We start from the raw sequence: 14,182 nt of genomic DNA on the forward strand, positions 1-14,182 counted from the left end.
TTGTTCAAACAAGTTATGTACCTTCTATTTGAGGGTTTTTGTACAGAGCATCCTGGGGAAATTTTATGAATGATTTATATGTATGTTTATGTTTATGTTTGAGCAGTCCAATTTATATGGTTATATAACTGGTTTGGCTAAGTTAATGGTTTGGCTAAGTTAATGATTAATGGTGATACACTACGGAATAAAGGTGGCTTTTTTGGACTGAATTTTGGTTATATAACTGGTTTGGCTAAGTTTTTGTTTGGCTAAGTTTTTCTCTTCGTATATATGGTTATATGACTAGTTTGGCTAAGTTAATTTAGTGTTTTAGTTGCGAGTCTATATGGTTATATCAATATCTGAGAAGTCCAATTTATGTTTCTCTTCGTATATATGGTTATAAAATTGGTTTGGCCAAGGTAAGTTAGGGTTTTGATTGCAAGTATATAAGGTTATATCAATGTTGCCTATATATTCGGATCAATTAGGCCGCTGTGCGGACCACTTCAATAATCTAATTTAATTTGTTTTATAGATATAACCAACTTTAATGAATATATGGTTTTCCCTCTGTATATGAGATACATATGGTTATATATATATCCAATAATGTACCTTGTATTGGGCCATCATTCCTTACATATAGGGTTACAGGTGATTTTGCTGATATAATGTATAATGAGATGTATGACATTTAGATTATTGGTTTGGCTAAGTTAATGATTAATGGTCATACACTACGGAATAAAGGTGGCTTTGCTGGATTGAATTTTGGCAAAGCCCTCAACATTGTGGGCCTAATTGGATCAATCATTCTACCTCCACACCCACTTACACACCCGATTACACATCCACATTCATAACAGGGGTGGAGCCCGCACACACTACACACCCAGTGTGTGTGGGACCCACCCCTATTATGAGTATAGGTGTGTAAGTGGGTGTGGAGTTAGAATTTTCCTAATTGGATTGTGGGAGAACACGTGCAACGCAACTGAGTAAAGCTTGAGCCGTTTAGTTTGTAATCATTATAATTTAATTAGTTAAGTAAAGTGAGGGATTAGTTGAGTTGGGTTAGTTGAGTCAGTTTCTCCTTGTATTGGTTTCGTGTATAAAGAGGGGTAGAAGAAGCTGTGAAGGGCATGTTGAAAAGTGTAACCAAAAACAGTTGAGACGAGAGCTCTCAATATGTCAATTCATGATCTATCAATAAACTCTCCCATTATTTTCCATTGTTCTTATTTCTTCTGCAGTCTATACCACCAATCCTGTCAAATGGCTAAGTTAATTTAGTGTTTTTGTTGCGAGTATATGTGGTTATATCAATCTTTGATCCGGTATGGTATGGTTGAATTAAGTTAGGGATTTGATTGATAGTATATATGGTTATATCAATGTTGGTTATATACTAATTTTGTTAAAGGCTGTTATTTGTGCAGTTGTTCAAGGGGTGAAGAGTATTAAGTTGCCTGCGAAGTCGACTGTGAAGAAGGTGACGGCGACAAAGGGAAAGAAGTTACGAGATCTCCTCTTTTTATTTTTTTAGAGATAGAAAGGACAAAATCTCATGTATAACGTTTTTTGTGTGTATTATTGTTACCAGAAGCAAGTCATTGAGGCCGCTGCGCGGACCAATTCAATAAAGTGAAAATATAATGGAAAGAAGTTACGAGATCTCCTCTTTTTCTTTTTTTAGAGTCAGAAAGGACAAAATCTCATGTATAACGTTATAAGGTTATATGTTTATTTTTTGTCACATGCATTACGTTTTTTTTGTGTGTATTATTGTTACTAGAAGTAAGTCATTGAGGCCGCTGCGCGGACCAATTCAATAAAGTGAAAATATAATGTTATATGAGAGTTTTTGTGCAGCAAAACTCAAAAAAAAATTCAACAAAAAAGTTGAGATCAAGATGTAACTCTACAAAACATAATATACAATATTATATAACGTTATATAAGTGCAATAACGTTAGATACGAAACTGATCCAACGTAACTGTTATTTCCCGATAATTTTGCGTGATTTCAAACGTATAAGGGATAATGGGGGATAATAGGCTAAATGGATGGGATTTGAATGGAAGGGTAAATCTGTCAAGCACTATTTTCCTTTTTAAATGTAGTGGACTTAACGCCTTACCAAATACATATTAGTGGACTTAGTGGGTTAAAAACTTGATCAGTGGACCTAGTGGGTTAAAAACATGCTATAATGGACCCTAGACCAAAAATCTAATTTGGTGGGTTTCAACATTTTGGTTTGATTTTTTCAATTGTGCCCTCTGATTAGGGGAGAATGTGCTTTAGATTGTGGGTATTTCCGTCATTTTGAGGCGTAGGTGGGCCAAAGACACTATTCACATACTATTCTTGCGATTTTCCAAATTACTTTTCCAGGTTTTCGGACTTTTGAGAAATTTTGTATGCGTCATCGCATATATGCATGCTTATATTTTGTACGCCTTTTTGTGTAAGAAAATTTTCATTTTCTTCGGGGGTATTTTCGCCTTTTCAAATTTCTAGCCGTCGTTCTTGACTTTGTCGAGCCCATTTGTCTTGGTGAAAGAGATGCAAAGGAGGGGACGTGCTCCCTTTGTCTTGGTGAAAGAGACACGAAGGAGAAGACCAGTAGACCCCGCCTACAATACAGGAAAGGAAAAACATTGCCCCAAATTTAATTGGCTTAACCACAAAGCCCATTATAATTTTACAACCCTACTTAATATATACTCCTCCCGTCTCATTTTAAGTGTCATAGTTTGACTTTCACGCAGTTTTAGGAGAAACATAATTGTACCTCCAAAATATTACTTTTATACTTACCTTCTATGGAGACATCATCATTATACTTTAACTCATCAACTTTTCAAAAAGAAATCTACTTTTAGGGGCAAAATAGAAAATGTATCAACTTTTATCCACTAACTTTATAACAGGACACTTATTTAGTGACAGTTCAAAATGGAATACAAGACACTTGAAAAGGGACGGAGAGAGTATAAATTAAATTTACATTAATATAGGTTTACAAAACCCATAAAATATACAATTGATACTGTTAAATGTCAAATAAAAAAATACCCAACAAAAAATACGTACTTTAATTTACAAGGTCCAAATTCAAACCTCAAATTTTAAACATACAAGATCAACATAAAATCTTTAACTTCATATACACAAAGTCATATAAATTATAACATTATAATTACACCCAACAACAATATCCAACATTAAAATCAACAGGCACGACTTTTTCGTGCGTAGCACATTGCCATGTCGCTAGTATGATTATCACTTTAACACAAAGGTACCATTTGTCCCAGATAATTAAGGGTATTTTCATGTTATGGAAAGTTTCTCCCCTAATTTTATCCCTTCGAATTCGGAGTTCTAGCTCACCCCAAAATCTTCCCCTATTATGAAAAGTCCTTTCTCTTGACTCTTGGGATAGAAGGTCCCACGATAATCTCTAGAGAGTCTCACCATCATTAATTTAGACGTTTGCCTATCATTTTCATTTAGGCTTTTGTATGTCAATAAAATGTGGGTTCGATTCCTCAGTAATTTTAAATCTATAAGATAATAGTGCATGCAACTTTATGAAAAGGAAAAACTAAGATATTATTAAAGCTTTTGTGAAGAGGAAAAATGAACTATTTTCGCCATAATCACGTCATTATCAAATTTTGAAAGGAGACTTAAAAATTCATCCTCATTCCTCATCCAACTTAAGTATTCATCCTTAACTTTTTGAGCTGTTATGTTTTTAATACCAAAAGTGCCCCTAACATATACACACACACACACACACACTAGCGTATGCCCTTGCCTTCCACAATCAGCACACAGAAACAAATACTAAACTCACATGCAATATACGACTCAGACAATCAGCACACGCAAATTATTACTGAACTTGCATGCAATATACCAACCCCTGTCCAACAAATTCAACTATGCGACAAAAAATAACGCATCATACAGCTTAAGAAAAATGATCACATAAACACCCCAAAAAAGAACTAAATACCGAGTTAATTGCTTTGATAGTATATACAAAAAGAACTATATTAATCCAAACCATAAAATTCAAAACTAATACCATGTTGGATTAATAGGATCCAATTTTAACATGCATAAAAAATTTATATAGAGTTAATCCGATACACAAATGTAGAGAAGAAAAAAAAAAGGGAGTGGCAGCATTCCACTGCTTAGTTCAACATAGGTCCTATTGTCTTGAAGTTTGTCTTTCCATCCACCTCCCAAGAGTTTTTTTGTACCAACTACCAATGCATATCTACTCCATCCAAAAAGCTAAATTAGGAACATGAATAACAACCTAAAAATATAATTAATGAGTAAGAATCCCCTCTTGTAAAAGTAAAATGGTGACTAATATAAGTTAATTATAGATCTCGTTTATTCGTCTTTCAACACCATCATGGTACGATCATGATCTTTGTAGATGAGCCACTAATAATGCCACGACAGATTTCTTTAATGCTTTGACCGCCCAAGTAATCTGACAACATTACCCTTGTTTTGTTCTATTCATATGTTCCTTTTAGCCCCCCTCTCTCTCTCTCTCTCTCTCTCTCATCACTTTCTCTCTCTATTTTCACCGACCTTTGACCGACCCACTTTTCCCTTTCTTATTGTCTACACCTTTCTCTCTCTCCCCCTTGCTCTACCGTTCACCGGAGGCCATGTGAAAGTTGAGGATGCGAGTCGCTCTTTTTCATCTATTTCGCGACCACTCCTTTATCTGAAATCTGGACCGAATGTTCTAGTAGAAAGTCTAAATCTTGCCAACAGTGATCTTCGCATCAAGCTCTTGCATTTAATCTACATAGACCAACATGCTTGATTTGTAGAATAAACACGATTTGAAGACATGATCCAGCGGAGGATGTCACAAATGGGTAGGGACGTTGGGTATATTTTGTTCGAAGTGATGTGATTCATTTTACTCACATCTTCATCCTCTTGGCGACGGAGAATTGGGTTCAGTTTTAGAGAAAATTTGGTAGTATGTTATTAGTACTACTGCTTTCTAGTTGACCTACAATGCGGCAATTAGGAGATTGGTATCTAGTATAGAGATAAAAAGAGAGGAGATGAAAGGAAAATGGACATGGAGTGTTGAACGGAGGAGGTGGATCTCGAGATGGGTCGACATTTTTCAGATTTCACAGTGGATATACTCCTCAAAGAAAGAAAGAAAGAAAGATAAGAGGGGGAGGAGATCGTTGGAAGTGGCCAAGTGGGTTTGTCAGTGTATTAGAGATTCAGAGTAGCTACTATAGAAATATATGAGGGGAGTTGGAGAAAGAGAGAGAGGGGTATATTTGTCAGGTGAGTTTTTTGTCTGTTGTGGCATTAAACAAAGGGGTCGTGGCATTAGCCACATCCTTGTAAATGTACTTGTGGATATACTTAACATATCTCATTTCAGGATAAACTTCCACATTGATATGAAAATTATATTTTTCTTGAAAGGTATGTATTGTATGGTCCCACATTACTTTTATTAGTTCGTTAACCCCTTATAGTACAAAGGGAATAAAGTGATAATGGCATTGGTAAGCATGCCCCATGCATAAGAATACGATTAACTTCTTGCTCGCTCATCATGAATCACCATAATTACATATTTTTCTCGAAAACACGTAACCTTTGTATTGAAAAAATAAAACTAAGCAAATAAGAATGAAATATATAAATTCAGATTAAGCAATACAATTGAGTAAACACAATTCTTACTGTTTCTGCAAAGTCACCGTCGAGCTGCATAAGAAAACGAAGAATTCACCGAATGCACAGGAAGCAATTAATTTGATTATTACGACCAATGTATAAAATGAAACAGTTTAACTCATATGGCCATAGATGCTTAGATTGTCCATGATTAGTTAAAGTCCCAATAAGTTATCTGAAATTTGAAAGGGATCAATAGTCAAAAGTTATCACGGGAATAACAACAAAACATGTTTTAAAGATATATAGAAATCCATAATATTAAATGAGTGACCAAAAAAAAACTTCAGTTTGCGGTGTGTTTGGTTCACATCATAATATTTTCATTGATGTGTATATGGTACCATTTAAAAGAGTGTCAATAACTACCCAAGTGCTAATGAAACGAAGTTTTAAAAAATGGAAAATCCATGTGTTAATTCTGCAAAAAAAAAAAAAAAAGAATTGTTATTTCAATAATTATCAAGATAAAAAAGAATGGGGTGTTAATTAATTTTGCACTCCTCTTTCTTTTGCTATGTCAGCAGATATTAAAAGACAAAAAAAACTCCTAGTTATTTATCAACGTATGCCTGCACATGAGATATTTTTTTAGAACCAAGCACATGAGATATATATATATATATATATATATATATATATATATATATATATATATATATATATATATATATATATATATATATATATATATATCATGTGCAGGATATATCACACGAACCTTAGAATCTAAATTGATTACACTAACAACCTTACAACCAAATACAAAGAAAGGAAAAGAACCAAATATTGTATTTGAATGCAACCATGTTTATACGTGTGAATAATTCTTGTCACAAAAGAACGAAAAAAGGAGCAAGATATGTGCTCATAGTAGACCATTTTCTACCAGAATCGAAACCTACTTCTATGTGAAGAGACAAAAATAATTTAATCAAGATTAGCTGCAACCCAAGCCAAAAAAAGAACAATGCACCAAAGTATGTTTTGAAATCCCATGTAAATTGACAAATCATGAATACAAATAACGATTAAGAAATCCCATGTAAATTATTGGACATTCTTTCCAAAATCAAGAGACCCACATCTCAACAAAAAAATTCAAGAAACCCCATGTAAAAAATGGAGTGATGGTGTTTGCAACATTGAGAGACCCCAACCAAAAAAAATAGAGTGACGGTTCTTAACAAAATTGAGAGACCCGCATCTCAAACCAAAAAAAAATCGAGAAATCGTGAAAAAACATCTAGAGACCGCCCATGAAAAAAAAATCTACTCTCCTCAATTATTGCAATCTTGGAAGCAGACTTGGGTGATTTTAAGTGGGGTGGTGGTATTGAACTGAAGGAAGAGAGAGTGAGAGAGTAAGTTAGAAATTAAGGAAATGCTAACCATGTGTGGAAAGAATGTCATGTGCAATATATCGGTTATATTGCAAAGGATATCACATGCAAAGGATCCGTTATTTTGTTTACCTCTTAAGGAATGTATTATTTCACTTACCTTTCAGTTATGGGAAGGGAGATGGCAGAAATTATTCCTTTCACTATGCAAAAAGAGAGGTTTCCTTTTACTGAGAGAGAGAGAGAGAGAGAGAGAGAGAGAGAGAGAGAGAGAGAGAGAGAGAGCTCAAATTAGATGATGACTTTCCAAATTATTTAATGCTATAAATTCCGTGGGAACCAATTTATACTGTGGGAACCGATTAATTGTAGTAGTTTCGGCAAGGAAATGACAGAATTGTAGTAGAGGTAGAGGGAGAGAGAACTACCTTAATTAAACTAACAATCTAGATTTATAGAGGGAACAAATCTGGAGCGTCGGTTGTCTTTTGAATTCAAAATCAGTCCTTCCTTATATATATGGGTATAGAAATTTGGGACTCAAAACTAATCTTGGGGGTCCTCGGCGTTATTTTAGGGATTTCCAAAACTAATTTCCTAAATGTGAGGTTTCCTTCTTTCGTTTCAAAACTGCTTAAATGGTTATAATCTCCATCTTCATGAAAAGCAGGGAACTCAACCCCCCACCAATTGCTGTCCCATTCCGTCCCACTGTGTCTCTCGTCCGAGACACCATCCAGAACCTATGGCGATCAACATCAAGATCAAACGCCGAAGGATGCGGTTTCCACACCAGGAAGGTCTCGTCGGCGATCGAACGGATCTCCATCGCCGTGACTTGCCCAGAACACTCAAATCTCGGCTGTCGCAGAAGAACGATGCTCCGTCACCATTATTGTTCAACTTCGCCTTTGCCAAAATCAACACTTTCAGAACCAATGGCAATCCACTCGTCGTTCAACGTCCTCCGCTCTATCGCCTCTATTCGCCTCATCTCCGATGTCTTCAAGTCCAAACTATCCCTCCTCCATGGACTCTTTACCATCAGCCACTTCCGTTACTCCACCGCTGGTGCCTCCATGATCCAAAACGTCTAGCCCTTCGTTGCGCGCTAGCAGTTACTCCCTCTGTCCCAAATTCTTTGTCCGGTCCGCAAAACGGAGTGTTAAAAATAATATAATTTTTACAAGAAAAAATCAAAAGTTTTTCAACAACTACTAGATATCAATGAGAATTTTTAATTTGTGAAAAAAGTTTGAATTTTTTCTTGAAAAATTTGTATTATTTTTAACACTTCGTTTTGCAGACCGGACAAAGAATTTGGGACAGAGGGAGTATATTGGTTTTAATTTTCATGGTAAATTATTTGTATCATTTACCATGAAACATGTTCTCTGTTATTTTCATTTGATAAATTATTTGAACCATTTACCATGAAATATTTGTTTGAATCATGGAATATTTATCGTGTTCACGTTGTAATCGTCCTAATAATTTAACCATGTAAGGTCATGAAAATTTAACCATTTGATAAATTATTTGAACCATTTATCAAGAAATATTTGTTCGAATCATGGGATATTTATCATGTTCACGTTATAATCATTATGGTAATTTAACCATGTAAGGTCATGGTAATTTAACCATTTAACCATGTAACGGTTTGAGTATGTCATGTTATTTCTTTTTTTATGGTATTTAGCCATGTTCCATGTAATAAGATTAATGGAAAATATGATTTTTTGTTGTCTGGTTGGCCAACTCGAAGAATGAAGAAAAAATATAAAGATGTGGTCAACTTATCATGTTATATTCCTAAAAATATCGATTCCTCAAATACATTCCATGATAAAGAAAAAAAAAATCAATCATATTGAAATTTACCAAATCCCACTGAATTAGGAAAATAATTTAATCCAATCCCACTAAATTAGGAAAGCAATATAACATAATATATGTATATCATAAGGAAAAGGGTAAGAAAGGTAATTCACACATTAAGAAGATGAAAACATAAGCATGAAAAAATGGCAGAATGAATTCTTACATCGCATGGATAAAGAGGATGTATATTTAAATATTCCAATTTTGAATTAGCCGACACTTCAAATGGGAGATGTGAAATTTGGTGGTTATAGCTATTGGGCTATTATAGCTCAAGTAACCTCTTCTTCTTTTTTTTAAACTCGTCAATCCCATATTTCAAAGCCATAAAGGCATTACAGAAATCATCATAAGATAAATGAATGATCGAAAATTACCAAATTTAGACACAGACACTGTAACGATCCGGATTTTCGACCTAATTTTTTTTTAATACAAATTTATATTGTTAAATTCCTAATTCAATAACTAATTAGATTGAATAATTAAAATATATTATTATGTGTACAATTGATATTATTTGCACTATTGTATAAGTTATATATTTAAACTTTAGATATACAAGGAATCAGGGATTCATATTAATTTCTTATCTTTCCTATCTAAACCCTAACTAGAACTCTATTCAAACTAACTCGTCACTTCTCTCTCTCATCTTATACATACACACGTCCACATACATTCTCACCCTATACATACACATGTCCACATACATTCTCACCCCATACATACACACGTCCACATACTTTAGAATTAAAGAAAATCCCACCAAATGTGGCACTTGTCCCCTATCCCTCTTATCATTATCAGTATTCCTCTCTTTCAGCCTCCTTCTTTATTCTACCACTTCCACACTTATACTCTCACTTTCTCACTACCTTATTTCTCTCATTATACATACCCACATAAATTTCAAAAATTAAACACCAGTATATTATTATTTCACTTCCAATTCTATTGTTGAGTCTAGAATAGAGAGAGAGAGAGAGAGAGAGAGAGAGAGAGATAGAGAGAGAGAGAGAGACGGATTTCTACATAAAATCCCTCCGTACATCATATTTAGGTTCCCAATCAATCACTGCATCACCAAGCATCCACAAATCACCTTCCGATCATTTCAAGTCAGACCCAAGTCCCCTGCTGCCGCTGCCGTCTTTTTCTTTTTATCGAAATCGTCGGCAAACTAGTACTCGCTTTTTCGGCTGGATTTAAGGTAGATTAATCTCTATCCTACTCTCTCCTAAGTATATTAAGTCCTAGTATTGTGTAATGATGAGATATAATGTTAAAAATGGAGCCCATCCATCAAAACCCATTAAACTAAATTATACTCTGTTTCTCGGCAAAATGAATGTGAGTACTGGATGAAAACAGTTTGCATGTGGAGTGTTTTATTACAGATTGGTCCTTGTATTTGTGTGAATATGTGAATTGAATCCCAATATCACTTACTGTCATAATAAAACAAATCGATCCATGCATTTAAATCCTTAAAACTACAACCTGCTCTCTTTTTTTCTTTTTCTGAAAACTAGAACAGTAATCTCATGCGTGATTTTAAATCATTGGGCATTAACTACACTAAGGTTCCTCTTGTATGAATAACTTATGGTTTTAACCTATAACAATGTTTTTTTTTAATTAGTTTATAATTACTACTATGAGATTTTAGGTGTATAAAAATATTGTATGTACTTATTAAACTCCACCACTATTATTTAAATATATGTTGATATTATAACTAATAAACTAAGAAAATAATTTCAAGAAGTCAGTAACTAGTACGTAGACATTGAAACTTATAATTATGTTAATTTCATATGATAGTAAAGGTACTCTCAAGTCCCTATTAAATTACAGTGCACTTAAATCTGATAAAATTTAATTTAATAGAAGCCTAACAGTAGTAAGTTACTAAAATTTCTCTAGGCTTACGAAATAATTAATTAAACCCTTAGGTGAATAAAAAGTCTGATGAACATAATTGTTCGATAAAAATCTTAAGCAATTCAAAAGGCATCGGCCCAACCCAAACCCTTTGTGTGTTCAATTATTCGTACATATCAATTGTTATATTTGTTATCTCAATGAAATGTATAATGTTATGAATTGAGCTGTTATTGATTGTATCATGTTGTACATGCTAAAATGGACTTAGATTCATTGGGTAGTTACGAGTAGTGACTCACGTAGACGATGTTAAGTAAATGGAAATTGGTAAAGTGTTGAAAGTGTGATTATGTTGATTGTGATTTGAGCCATGGTGATGGCAAGAGTAACCAATGGGGCCCTGTGTTGAAATGGGTTACCTGCGGGGCCCAGTGTTGTGACACTAACGTATGATACGTCATGGAAAGTTTCTCTTCGAGGAAGGGAATGGGTCCCATGAGATGGTTATAGTTAGTGAGACGCTAACGTATGATACATCATGGGAAGTTTCAATTCGAGGAAGAGAATGGGTCCCATGAGACGGTTATAGTTAGTGAGACGTTAATGTATGATACGTCATGGGAAGTTTTTCTTTGGGGAAGAGAATGGGTCCCATGAGACGATTATAGTTAGCGTGGGGTAGTGAATGTCCGACCCTAATGTACGATACGTCATGGAATGACTCGATCCTCCTGTTATGGTCTTAAGTGAGAGTATGCTCGGTACATAACTTAGGTAAGCTCACCTAGGACCCTGGTGCAGGATAAGCAAGAGGAAGGGTGGACCCATGAGACGATTGTAGTTAACGACAAATAGGGGCCTAGTAGTTTATAAAATTCAGTGTATTTTAAGATTAATGCTTCCGAAATTTCTTAGAAAATCGGGGCGTTACAGACACCTACTGTAAGTGCAGATCCGACGAAACATCGGTACATAATTATATGATTCCACACATGACTCCATTCACAAGTTAATAAAAGCATGAAGTGACATCATCAAGAAGACTTGGTCCTTAATTATAATTAAGACACAAAGGGGAGTAGTATTAACAAAAAGGGGAGTGGCAAAATCACTCTCCAAAATGATCTAGTAAAAATACAGAAACAGTAGTACATTTATTTTTTGTTCTCGTTATATTTTTTTGAATCATTATATTTGATAGTTAAATTTTTTTTATTAAGTTTATACTCGAAAAGTGACTCATCTATAAAAAATTTCTGGATCCGTCACTGATGGTGGCAGTGGAGTGGTGGTTGTGCAATGGAGGCGCCGTGGTGGTGATGAGTACTGACGGCGGCGTGGTAGTGGTGGTGTATAGTGGTGGAGTAAGTAGTGGTGGCGGTGGAGTGGTGGTGGTGGCGGCGGCGGTGACGGTGGAATGGTTGTACGTGTGGTGATGGTGGTGGGAGTGGTTGTGGTTGTGGTGGTGGTATGGTTGTTGAATGCAAGTACACAAAAATTGAGTTAGAATTAAGTAGCTCAAAGCTACTTAATTTTTTAAAACTTTTTAGCGTACATTTTAAGTAGCATTTAATTTGTAAAGCAATATAAAATATAGTTATCAAACCTATTGAATCATTTATTACTTAATTGATTAAGTTTTTTATGTGTTGAATTTAGGTTATCAAACAACCATTTTGATTCTGCAAGCAAATGTTAGAAGAAAGAGTTTCCAAAAACCATTTTTTCTAATCCTTACTCATGAATAAAAAGAAAATTCCTACAACTAATATTTTTTGTATTGGTAATTACAAAAAAGCATGCAGCACATTTTCTAAAATTGTTCATGTTTCAAATAAGAACAAAATTAGCTAGCTTAAGGGTCTATCAAAATGGAACCCCGATGTTCTTTTAAATCAGGAAGGCGTTGTACTTTCTATGTGCATGGGTTCATTCCAAGCTCAGAAGTGTACCAACTATTTGTCTTGTAGGCTCATCGTGTAGGTAATTTTCAAAAAGATATAAGTAACATTGCTCAGAAATTTGTAGCATTGGAACACTACGGCCCCGTTCCGGTAATTAAGTAAAATAAGTACTTCTTGTTTATTTTTTGAATTAAAAGCAATTTATTATAAAAGAATGATCTATTTTTTAAAATAAAAATTAAGTACTTAAAAATAAGAATCTCTGTAACGCCCCGATTTTTCAAGGAATTTCGAAAGCATTAACCCTAAAATACACTGAATTTTATAAACTACTAGGCCCCTATTTGTCGTTATACAAAATGTACATTAAAAAAAAAATACAACAAAAAGAATCCAACATTTTATTTAAATATCTTCAGAGCAACTCTAGTCTTGATTTAGATCTCAAGCATACTTGGTCTCCGCTCTTGGTATTCTTCCTGTGTCAAACAGCTCCACCATTGAACCCTGTACCCTCTGGCAAATTGATCGCCGAAGCAAACGATTTACTAGGATACAAACGTATCCGTGAATGATAATTTACCCAGTAGAATAATCTCAATCCTACCAACCCCTTACTCTACATTTAGCAGATCAACAATATATCAATTCATAGGAGGTACAGAATAATAACACATCACTCTTTCCTTTACTATCCATTATCTTACATGAAATCTAAGGATCCTTTCCACAAGGTCCTTTCCTCCCATATCCACTAACTTTGACCGTCCCATGGAATAACTCTCCCTATATTTGTCATGCACCAGGGTTCTAAGCGAATACTACTAAATTATGTATCCAGTCTGGATTCGCTTACAACCATAATAAAAGAACAGCTCACCATGACAACTCAGCATTAGCGGTCGCACTATCTCATTGTCAGGATCCTTTACCGTCTCCCAACTCTACACACTGGGTACTTTACCATACCCCTAATCTGCACACTGGGTACTATACCGTATTCAAGGATCCTTTACCGTTTCCCAAAATACTGTACCCGGAGTCCTTTACCGTCCTCCACACACACACTGGGTACTGTACCGTATTTAGGATCCTTTACCGTATCCCAAATACTGTACCCGGAGTCCTTTACCGTCCTCCACACACTCTGAGTACTTTACCGTACTCGGGGTCTTTTACCGTTCCCCAACTCAATAAAGGTACTTTACCGTACTAGGGTCCTTTATCGGCACCCAACATCCTTAATCAACTTTACCATTTTATCTTTTACTTAACCATGTTTACTTATTCACTACTCGAAACCACCCATGAACCCAAGCCCATTTCAACACGAACAACATGATACAATCAATAACAGCTCGATTCATAACATAATACATTTCAATGAGATAAAACGTACATATCAAATAATATT

At 34.9% G+C, this 14,182-nt stretch overlaps 1 long non-coding RNA gene across 1 annotated transcript; it reads right to left on the reverse strand.

Moving 5' to 3' along the window:
- Positions 1–13,559: 13,559 nt before the first annotated feature.
- Positions 13,560–13,985, reverse strand: LOC131316404 (uncharacterized). Its single transcript, XR_009197116.1, has 2 exons — positions 13,753–13,985; positions 13,560–13,719 (listed from the first exon to the last, which is right to left on the reverse strand). It is a non-coding gene; the product is annotated as an uncharacterized LOC131316404 (long non-coding RNA).
- Positions 13,986–14,182: the final 197 nt, after the last annotated feature.

The sequence above is a fragment of the Rhododendron vialii genome, chromosome 2a, assembly GCF_030253575.1.
Source record: "Rhododendron vialii isolate Sample 1 chromosome 2a, ASM3025357v1".
NCBI lineage: Eukaryota > Viridiplantae > Streptophyta > Magnoliopsida > Ericales > Ericaceae > Rhododendron > Rhododendron vialii.